At 46.0% G+C, this 11,153-nt stretch overlaps 1 protein-coding gene across 4 annotated transcripts in view; it reads right to left on the bottom strand.

The window, feature by feature from the left end:
- The window catches only part of rbfox1 (RNA binding fox-1 homolog 1), a 615,123-nt gene that overhangs the window by 170,358 nt on the left and 433,612 nt on the right, over positions 1 to 11,153 (bottom strand). The gene's annotated exons all lie outside the window — the stretch shown is intronic.

Here is an 11,153-nt window from a genome sequence, read left to right as displayed (position 1 = left end):
ATATAAATCATTGACCACTTTTTTTCTCTTTTTTTTGTCTTGTTCTTGCTTTGCTTCTGTAACATGCAAATTAGAAAAATATAACAGCATTGAGATGTGCAATAAATAAGCAACAGATGTGAACAAGTCTCCTTCAGTTTATACACCTAAGGAATTGAAGAATGATTCAAAATAATACCACTACTGTACGAAGGGAAACAAACGGAACTAAAGAAAAGTGGTACCAATGGAATCAAAAGGAATTCTAAAAGTGTTTTTCCACACAGAAAAAAAAGTGAAATCATGAGAAAGTAAAATGGATCACTTATGTCATGCAAAATAAAGTAGAAAAAAAAACAGTCCCGACAAAGGGAACGATGTGTGCACAGAATTTAGACTAAAATGCAATTAAATTGTAAAACATTGCTTATTATGACATGCTGTAGTGATTTACAAAGTAAACGAACGAGCATGCAACAACAGGGATAATCTAGCATTGACAGTTCCGTTTGAGATTATAACCTTTACTTACAACAATCAACCTAATTCAAATAAATGTCGCAACTTAGCATTTCTAGTTTTAAATAATAAACTGGAAAAAAAAATCTCTTCACACAATATGGATTAAGGACATGAGCCAAGAAGAAACAAATCAATTCTGAATTCAGTGAAGTTTGTATTTTTGCAGAGTTACGGAAACCATATGGGGCAGAAATTCCGATACTGCACTCGCCCGCCCGTGATTTTCTGCCCATCAAAGTCAATGGGCACAATATCGCAGACTGCCGTATGCAAGACTGGAATTCCTACCCTAACATTTTATACCACTGACTTAACCGTCACAGCCTCAGGCCTACACAGAACGGATTCATGGGTGGAGGCAGTATATTATGTTATTGTATTGGGCAGTCCCTCGTGTCGAGGATGACATGCTTCCACACCAAAAAAAAATGATGAGTTCACAGGTGTTTCAATGAGGGACCTGACATTCCAGGTCCCGAGCAACACCTTGAAGGGTGGAAGATGCCTGTGCGTGGATTCTTTTAGCGTGGAGTGACTGTTGCACACCAGCCAGCAAGGCCTTGGTCCAGTGGCAAATTACTATAATTGGAGGCAAAGCGGGCCTTGCTCTCTAACCCTCGCAACGGTTGAGCTTCGACAGGTCAGATAAGCCATTGGAGTTGGCTCACTCCACTTTGGGACAAATATCTAACGCAACAGACTGGTGCTGTTCTGTCACCTCCCTGATGCCTGTTTATCTCAAAAGAGACAGCACTGCAGCAGCCGGAGCCAATCTATCACCTTCGGGGGAAGTAAGTCATTCCAAATAAAATAGATCGTGGATCTATGGTTTATTTTAATCAATAAGAATAGGCATGTATGCTCTGAGGGTTAAGCAACACTAATTGCAAACACAACAACCATTTCTAAAATTAAACAATGTTAGCTTTGTGTGTATTTCTCTGGACTTTCTATCCATTAGTTGAAGTGATGGGTCAGTCACTCAAACCTCCATTTATGCCGGGTTATGTGGAAACATTTCTACCCAAGGCTGGTGTCTTGCCAAGTATTTAGTAATGGGTATCAAATTGTAATGTTTTAATCAGAAGTACTCACTAATGTCATCTGTAAAACTATCGTGAAAAAATCCTTATAAATTCATTCAACAGAGAAAAGTGTGAGTAACACATTTTGGTTGGAAGAATGACTGTACATATTAAAACGTACAATTTTAACAGGGGTGCAACAAGAGGGAGACCTGTGGGTGCTTGTGCACAAATCTTTGAAGGTGGCAGGACAGGTTAACAAAGCAGTTAATAAAGCGTATGGGATCCTAGGCTTTATATATAGAGGCATGGTGGGGGGAAGTCTAACCCCACTAAACAGGTGGGTTGGGTCGGGTGGGAGGTTAACATGTTAAAAATCTGAATCCCGACCCCAACGCGCCCACTTCCAGCTTTAACGGAGGCGGGACAGCGGACGGTGCTTTAAATATTATAATGAGGCTACGTGTAATGTTCACTTAACCTTTTTGGGGGTGCGTGGCCCATTTAACTTCTCCCACATGCATGGTGTTTTTATTTAAAGGCCGTTGCCTAGTCTGCAAAGGAGCTCCAGACAACTGCATGGCTGCACGGCTTAACGGGAACTTTGGCTGCGAGCCTCACTGTGATCCACCATTTTCAATTTAACTCTGGGCGGTCGGGTTTCCTGGGCCTTGGGCCCCGGCTAAAGGGAGGCGAGGACTGCTATATCCAGGCGGTAAGTGTCTTTACACTTAACTGCTGGATCTAGCATTCCCGCTTCGCCAACACCTCGCGATCAGAGAGTCTCTTCCCCCCCCCACTTTATCTCCTCCGATCTCCCCCTGACCCACCCCCCCACCCCCCCCAAGGTCTTTGACCTCCCCCCACAGGGCCTCCGATCCCCCTTCCGGCCTTCTGCCCCGACCCCCTACCCCCAGCCCCCGATCCCCACTCCGGCCTCTGATTCTTGGCCCCCGGCTCCCGACTCCCACTCCGGCCTCTGATCTCCGACCACCCTCTGCTCCCCGACCTTCCTACCTCCCCCTCCCCCCAATCTCTGAGTCCTCCTTCCTCCCTCTCCATTTGGCTGGCTGCGAGCGGGAAACAGAGATACAGGCCTTGCTGTTAAATTCAGCCTGAGGGAAACCCGTTCTCCAGGGTTTCCCGACCGCATTCCAGCCATCCTGCTCCCGACCCACCTCCATGTTGAAACTCTGCCCATAGAGGACAAAAGCCAGGATGTTATGCTAAATCTATAAAAAACATTAATTCGGCCCCAGCTGGAGAATTGTGTCCGATTCTGGGCACCACACTTTAGGAAGGATGTGAAAGCTTTAGAGAGGGTGCAGAAGAGATTTACGAGAATACATAGAAACATAGAAACATAGACAATAGGTGCAGGAGTAGGTCATTCGGCCCTTCTAGCCTGCACCGCCATTCAATGAGTTCATGGCTGAACATGCAACTTCAGTACCCCATTCCTGCTTTCTCGCCATACCCCTTGATCCCCCGAGTAGTCAGGACTTCATCTAACTCCTTTTTGAATATATTTAGTGAATTGGCCTCAACAACTTTCTGTGGTAGAGAATTCCACAGGTTCACCACTCTCTGGGTGAAGAAATTCCTCCTCATCTCGGTCCTAAATGGCTTACCCCTTATCCTTAGACTGTGTCCCCTGGTTCTGGACTTCCCCAACATTGGGAACATTCTTCCTGCATCGAACCTGTCTAACCCCGTCAGAATTTTAAACGTTTCTATGAGGTCCCCTCTCATTCTTCTGAACTCCAGTGAATACAAGCCCAGTTGATCCAGTCTTTCTTGATAGGTCAGTCCCGCCATCCCGGGAATCAGTCTGGTGAACCTTCGCTGCACTCCCTCAATAGCAAGAATGTCCTTCCTCAGGTTAGGAGACCAAAACTGTACACAATACTCCAGGTGTGGCCTCACCAAGGCCCTGTACAACTGTAGCAACACCTCCCTGCCCCTGTACTCAAATCCCCTCGCTATGAAGGCCAACATGCCATTTGCTTTCTTAACCGCCTGCTGTCTCTGCATGCCAACCTTCAATGACTGATGTACCATGACACCCAGGTCTCTTTGCACCTCCCCTTTTCCTAATCTGTCACCATTCAGATAATAGTCTGTCTCTCTGTTTTTACCACCAAAGTGGATAACCTCACATTTATCCACATTATACTTCATCTGCCATGCATTTGCCCACTCACCTAACCTATCCAAGTCGCTCTGCAGCCTCATACCATCCTCCTCGCAGCTCACACTGCCACCCAACTTAGTGTCATCCGCAAATTTGGAGATACTACATTTAATCCCCTCGTCTAAATCATTAATGTACAGTGTAAACAGCTGGGGCTCCAGCACAGAACCTTGCGGTACCCCACTAGTCACTGCCTGCCATTCTGAAAAGTCTCCATTTACTCCTACTCTTTGCTTCCTGTCTGACAACCAGTTCTCAATCCATGTCAGCACACTACCCCCAATCCCATGTGCTTTAACTTTGCACATTAATCTCTTGTGTGGGACCTTGTCGAAAGCCTTCTGAAATTCCAAATATACCACATCAACTGGTTCTCCCTTGTCCACGCTACTGGAAACATCCTCAAAAAATTCCAGAAGATTTGTCAAGCATGATTTCCCTTTCACAAATCCATGCTGACTTGGACCTATCATGTCACCTCTTTCCAAATGCGCTGCTATGACATCCTTAATAATTGATTCCATCATTTTACCCACTACCGATGTCAGGCTGACTGGTCTATAATTCCCTGCTTTCTCTCTCCCTCCTTTTTTAAAAAGTGGGGTTAAATTGGCTACCCTCCATTCCATAGGAACTGATCCAGAGTCAATGGAATGTTGGAAAATGACTGTCAATGCATCCGCTATTTCCAAGGCCACCTCCTTAAGTACTCTGGGATGCAGTCCATCAGGCCCTGGGGATTTATCGGCCTTCAATCCCATCAATTTCCCCAACACAATTTCCCGATTAATAAGGATTTCCCTCAGTTCCTCCTCCTTACTAGACCCTCCGACCCCTTTTATATCCGGAAGGTTGTTTGTGTCCTCCTTAGTGAATACCGAACCAAAGTACTTGTTCAATTGGTCCGCCATTTCTTTGTTCCCCGTTATGACTTCCCCTGATTCTGACTGCAGGGGACCTACGTTTTTCTTTACTAACCTTTTTCTCTTTACATATCTGTAGAAACTTTTGCAATCCGTCTTAATGTTCCCTGCAAGCTTCTTCTCGTACTCCATTTTCCCTGCCCTAATCAAACCCTTTGTCCTCCTCTGCTGAGTTCTAAATTTCTCCCAGTCTCCGGGTTCGCTGCTATTTCTGGCCAATTTGTATGCCACTTCCTTGGCTTTAATACTATCCCTGATTTCCCTTGATAGCCACGGTTGAGCCACCTTCCCTTTTTTATTTTTATGCCAGACAGGAATGTACAATTGTTGTGGTTCATCCATGTGGTCTCTAAATGTCTGCCATTGCCCATCCACAGTCAACCCCTTAAGTATCATTCGCCAATCTATCCTAGCCAATTTACGCCTCATACCTTCAAAGTTAGCCTTCTTTAAGTTCTGGACCATGGTCTCTGAATTAACTGTTTCATTCTCCATCCTAATGCAGAATTCCACCATATTATGGTCACTCTTCCCCAAGGGGCCTCGCACAACGAGATTGCTAATTAATCCTCTCTCATTACACAACACCCAGTCTAAGATGGCCTCCCCCCTAGTTCCAGGGATGAGGGATTACAGGACTTGAGAAGCTGGGGTTGGTCTCCTTCAACAGACAAGGCTAAGGGGAGATTTGATAGAGGTGTTTAAAATCATGAAAGATTTAGACAGAGGAAATAAGCAGAAACTGTTTCGAATGGCTGAAGTGTCGATAACCAGAGGACACAGATTTAAGGTGATTGGCAAAAATAAACGGTCACATGAGGAAAAACTGTTTTACGCATCGGATTTGGAATGCACTACCTGATAGGGTGGTGGATACAGAAAGAAAGAAAAAGAAAGACTTGGATTTATATAGTGCCTTTCACGACCACCGGACGTCTCAAAGCACTGTACAGCTAATGAAGTACTTTTGGAGTGTAGTCGCTGTTGTAATGCAGGAAACACGGCAGCCAGTTTACACACAGCAAGGTCCCACAAACAGCAATGTGATAATGAGCAGATAATCTGCTTTTGTTATGTTGATTGAGGGATAAATATTGGCCAGGGCACCAGGGAGAACTCCTCTGCTCTTCTTCGAAATAGCATCATGGGATAATTTACGTCCGCTTGAGAGGGCAGACGGGGCCTGGGTTTAACATCTCATCTGAAAGATGGCATCTCCGACAGTGCAGTGCTCCCTCACTGGAGTGTCAGCCTAGATTTTTATGCTCAAGTCCCGAGAGTAGGATTTGAACCCACAACCTTCTGACTCAGAGGGGAGAATGTTACCCACTGAGCCACAGATGACAGATTCAATAGGCGCCTTCAAAAGGGAATTGGATAAATGCTTGAAAGATTAAAATTGAGGGCTATGGAGAAAGAACAGAGGAGTGAGACTAACTGAATTGCTGTGCGGACTCGGTGGCCAAATTGGCTCTTTCTGTGCTGCACTGTTCTAGGATTCTATGATTTAAGGGTCAGTTAATTTGGTCACTTGGATGTCGCCAGGATAAGAACATATTTTACTCAGAACTTAAAAGACCAAGGAAAAGGAGTGAAGTTCCGGTGTAAGCAGGTACTTCCCCATATTGTAACCCCGTAACCACTCCACCTTCTCAAGGTTTATTTCCTGATCCTAAAATGACTGCGTCGACACAAAGATATCGGAGAGATTTTCAATGTGCCACCTGGGGAAATGAAACTTGGATAGTTTCTATAACTAGCAGCCAATCTGCAATGCCTGTTTCACGCATAAGAAACAAGTTGAAAATCTAATCTTAACTCTTCTCTCAAACAACAACTGGCTTGCAGATATATATCTGACAGCTTTATTGTAGATAAATGTCCCAAGGCTCTTCACTGAAATTAGCAGATTTTAGGAGGGTTGACTAGAATTTTGGACAATGAGGTAGGTTTTAAGGAGGGTCTTAAAGGAGGAGAGAGGGCTAGAGAGGCGGAGAGGTTTATGGAGGGAATTGCATAGTTAAGGTCTCGGCAGCTGAAGGTGTGGCCACCAATAATGGGGTGAAAGGTGTGAGGGCTGGACCAGAGGCCAGAGTTGGATGAACGCAGAGTTCTCGGAGGGTTGTAGGACTGGAGGTGGGTACAGAGATAGGGACACAGTGAGGTCATCAAGGGATTTGAACACAAAGATGACAATTTTAAATTTGAGGTGTTGAGGGACCGGGAGAGAGTGGGCCAAAAATTTCAGCCTCACCTGGTCCGTATGAAGTGCATACGCACCCGGCAAGCCTCACAAAGGCCGGTTCTCGGGGCGCAATGCGCATATGCTGAGAACCAGCTTTTCCGATCTGTCAAGATTTCTTCTGACAGATTGTATTCGTCTCCCAGAGAAGGACATCCACGCAGCAAAGGTTGGGCTATTTGACCAAACCTTGCCCAGCGAATGTCCTTCAAACTTTTACACCTGGTAAATGCAGGCACATAGACTACTTTTTCCAGCGTAACACTTTAAAAACATATAAAGATTAAATTTAATCATTTATTTTTATATTAATAACCCTGTCCATTAAGGTAAGTTTTTTTTAAACCATTCAAAAACGTAAAAAAAAATTCCAAAAAATATTTATTTTTCAAAAATATTTCATTACATTTAATTTCAATTAATTTTAAATATGTGAGGTGTTTTTTCTTTCAATTTATTATGCTGTGTTTCTTGTTTTAGGAGAGTTTTCTCATTGATAGTAATGGGATCTTGCACAAACGGAGATCCCATTTTTATCAATGAGTATACTACCTAGTGATTGGTGGTCCAGGTCCACGCGACTCCGGCTTTTCCGTACGTACAGGGAAGTCTTCTTCCCGTATGCGACACATCGAATGAAGGCCTCCGACCGCAATCAAAGGCACCTCTGTGACCACCAGGTATTTTCGTTAAAAAATTTCGGGTCGGAGGCGTTTGTCTGAAGGAAGCCTCCGACAGCAATTTTTCCCCCCAGTGAGCAATGGGGTGATAGGTGAGTGGGCACTGCTGCAGAATAGAATACAGGCAGCAGAGGTCTGGATTAGCTGAAGTTTATGGAGGGTGGAAGATGGAAGGCTGGCGAGCAGATCATTACAATAGCCGAGTCTGGAGTTGACAAAGGCAAGGCTGAGGGGGTCAAGAGAATTGTGGTGAGGTGGAGCTGCATATTGTCAACGTTTATGTGAAAGCTGATGTCTTCGGATGATGTCGCCAAGGGGCAACATGTAGATGAGGAAGAGGAGGGACTCAAGGATAGTTTCTTGGGGATTCTGGAGGTAATGGTGTGAGGCCAGGAAGAAAAGCCATTGCTGGAGTTACACTGGCAACAATTCGATAGGTGAGTAGAATCAAGTGAGAGCAGTTCCATTCAGCTGCCTATCAAAGAGAAGCATTGGAGAATGATGATGCAGAGAGGTCGAGAAGGATGAGGAAGGATAGTGCACCTCGGTCAAGATCGCCGAGGATGTAATTTGGGACTTTGATTACACCACTGGGACAGGGACAGAAACCTGTTTGGAAATATTCAAACACGGAGTTACGAGAAAGATGGACATTGGGAAGCGATAACGCGTTCAAGGAATTTGGAAAGGAAAGAGAGTTTGGAGATGGAATGGTAGTTTGCAAAGACAGGGGATCAAGAGTAGGGTTTTTGTGGAGGGAGGTGATGACAAGAGTTTTGAAGGAGAAAGAGACAGTGCTTGGGGAGAGCGATCCATTTGTAATCTCAGCTAGAATGGGGACAAGGAGGGAAGTTAGGTGGTCAGCAGTTTAATGGGAATGGGTTCAAGAGAACAGGAGATAGGTTTTGTGGACATGATGAGCTCAATGAGGACATGAGGGGAGATTGGAGAGAAATTAAAGAGAGATGCAGGTTCAGGGCTAGGGCAGGGGGCAATCTTCGGGGAAGTTTGGCTCGGTGGGCAAGGGGAAGGGAGAAATATGGCAGAAACAACTGAAAGGATGGTCTCAATCTCGGTGACAAAGAAGTCTGCGATATCCTTGCACATGTTGTTAGAGATGAGGGCAGAGGGGGCAGGGTTTGAAGAGATTGTTTAGATTGGGGATCAGAAACTGGGGTTATTTCTACATTGCAGGATGATCCTGTGGGAGAGCAAGGTCTGAATAGTGTCTAATGTGCTCCAGCCAAATCTGGCGACAAATGCATAAACCAGTTGTGGGGCCCTTGGTCTTGAGGGAGTGAAGATGAGTGCCGTACCAGGACGAATAACCAAGTTGGGAATGAGTAAAGGGGAGAAATTTGGGAGCATCCCATTTGGGGCGTTAACTTTTGAAAGCTGGAAAAATTAGCACCAGGTGCTAATGATTCTCAGCTTTCTCTAAATTCAGTGTCAGCACTCCAGAAAGGAAGTGGAGAACTAAATCAAGCGCTACCACTTCTGTTGGAGCACTAAACCATGCAAGCAGGGCGGTAGTGGTGCAGCGCTGCTCAATGTCCCGTGCTGCACTGCCCCGATCGGAGGCTCCTTCCCTCCCTGACAGGGAAGGCCCATCGCTGGAGGCTCTGCATTGGGACCAGTGAGCTGGTCCCTGACGGCAGCCACAATCCTGCCCATGCACTGCAGCCACGATCCGGCCTGGTCAGCCCCATGCACTGCAGCAGAGTGCCGGCCCGATCAGCCCCATGCACTGCAGCCACGATCCGGCCCGATCAGCCCCATGCACTGCAGCCACGATCCGGCCCGATCAGCCCCATGCACTGCAGCCACGATCCGGCCCGATCAGCCCCATGCACTCCAGCAGAGTGCCGGGCTGATTGATCGCGGCCGACGCCCCCAAGTCGAAAAAATTGACATTTTGCATTTGCTCAATTGTTTTACTTGCTGCACCAACGTTCCCATATCTTGCGCTCCCAAAGCACCCGGACAATGCCTCCTGCAGATGTCGTTGTCGTCGCCCGGCGATGCTGCAGGGCGCTGAACCGGGGCGCTACCGGGATGATGCGCAGGACAATGACGCCACAATCTCTGGGCGCGGGATCGTGGCACCACCGCAAACCTCTCGGACAATTTAGCGAGAGTCGTTTCTTTTGCCGCGCCCAGTCGGTAAGTTGTTAGCGCCCGGTTATTGCCCCCTGGAGGCGATAACAGGAGGCACAAAGGAGGCCAATTTCCAAGCCCAAGGGTTTTACTCGGGACAAGGGTATTAAAGGTAAAAGCAATGGAATGTTGAGCAGATCAACAACGGAGGGCCAAAGATTAGTCAATTCTGATGAAAAAGCACCGGCCTGAACGGTTAACACTGTTTCTCTCTCCAAAGGTGCTGCCTGACCTGCTGAGTGTTTCCAGCATTTTCTGTTTTTACTTTAGAGAGTTGGAGGTTTTGGACGTGCTGGTGTAACTGACTTGGAAGAGTTTTTCCCATTGGAAGATGCAGAAGGATTTAGGGTTGGAAGGGGGAGGGGGAAGTGATCAGAGACGGTCCTGTCTGTGGTCGAGATGATGGGATTCGAGAGGCTGCGTGAGATGGTAAGGTCAAGGAGTGGCTGTTAATACGGGTGGGAGAATTTGCATGATGTTAGAGGTTGAGGGAGATCAAGAGGTCATTGAAAACAGAGGTGGAAGGGCCAGGTTGGGCTTGCAATCAGAGGATGAGGAGTCGCACATTGCAGAGGCTAAGGGAAGAAAGGAGAGAATCAATCAGTTCTCATATCTATGAACTCAATGTAAAGTTTAGTTGACTGGCTTAAGAGAAGAGTCGGCAGAATCAATCAGTTTTGAATAAATGTGATTGCATTTATTTAAAAACACTTCCCATCGCCCTGGCTTTCTGTGCTGGCATTTCTTCAGGAGCAAACTGAGCTTTAAAGGGATCTAGTAGTTCAGCCTCTTGCTACATTTTAGCAAATGCTGATTTCGTGAAAGGTTTGAAAGGTTGCATCTACAATGACCCTCAAGTGACCTGCAATGAAGTGATCTTGATTTGTGTCGATCTATGTTTGAAAAAAATAAGTCCTAGGTGGCAATGTATTTCAAGGAATATAAGATCATAGCCCTGAAAATCTGCTGGAGTCCCCTCGAGCTACTGCTGTAACTTCGGCAGGAGATTTTTGGAACACTTGGAGAAATGGCATAAAGAGTTAAAAGTGGCCGTTGATGGTGTTAGTTGGGAGTTCTGCTGCTCTCCCACAAAAGGTACGGTGGAGGAACAGGAGAACCCGTGGGAAATTTCAGGGCTACATATTTAAGTTTGAGAGATGTTTATTTTTAAATTCATCAAGGCGAAAAATATCGGCAGTGGAGAAGGCAGCATTGCTTTTCCCTTTTTGCGCCCAGTGTCAGAATCAAAGACTTGCAGGTCAGTTTAACTTTGGTTAGATGCAGTGCAAAGCCCAATCCACATTGCCGCAGAATGTGCCCTCACACAACCATCATGGGGCCCACTGTTGAACCAGTTTAGCATTTCAATTATCTACAATAGTTATTCTTATGGCTTCTATAAGTAAGTGCTGTGTCCCAGGCTCACGAGGG

The sequence above is a fragment of the Pristiophorus japonicus genome, chromosome 15, assembly GCF_044704955.1.
Source record: "Pristiophorus japonicus isolate sPriJap1 chromosome 15, sPriJap1.hap1, whole genome shotgun sequence".
NCBI lineage: Eukaryota > Metazoa > Chordata > Chondrichthyes > Pristiophoridae > Pristiophorus > Pristiophorus japonicus.
The sequence above is the reverse complement of the archived record's forward strand: the minus strand, read 5'-3'. Positions and strand labels throughout refer to the sequence as shown.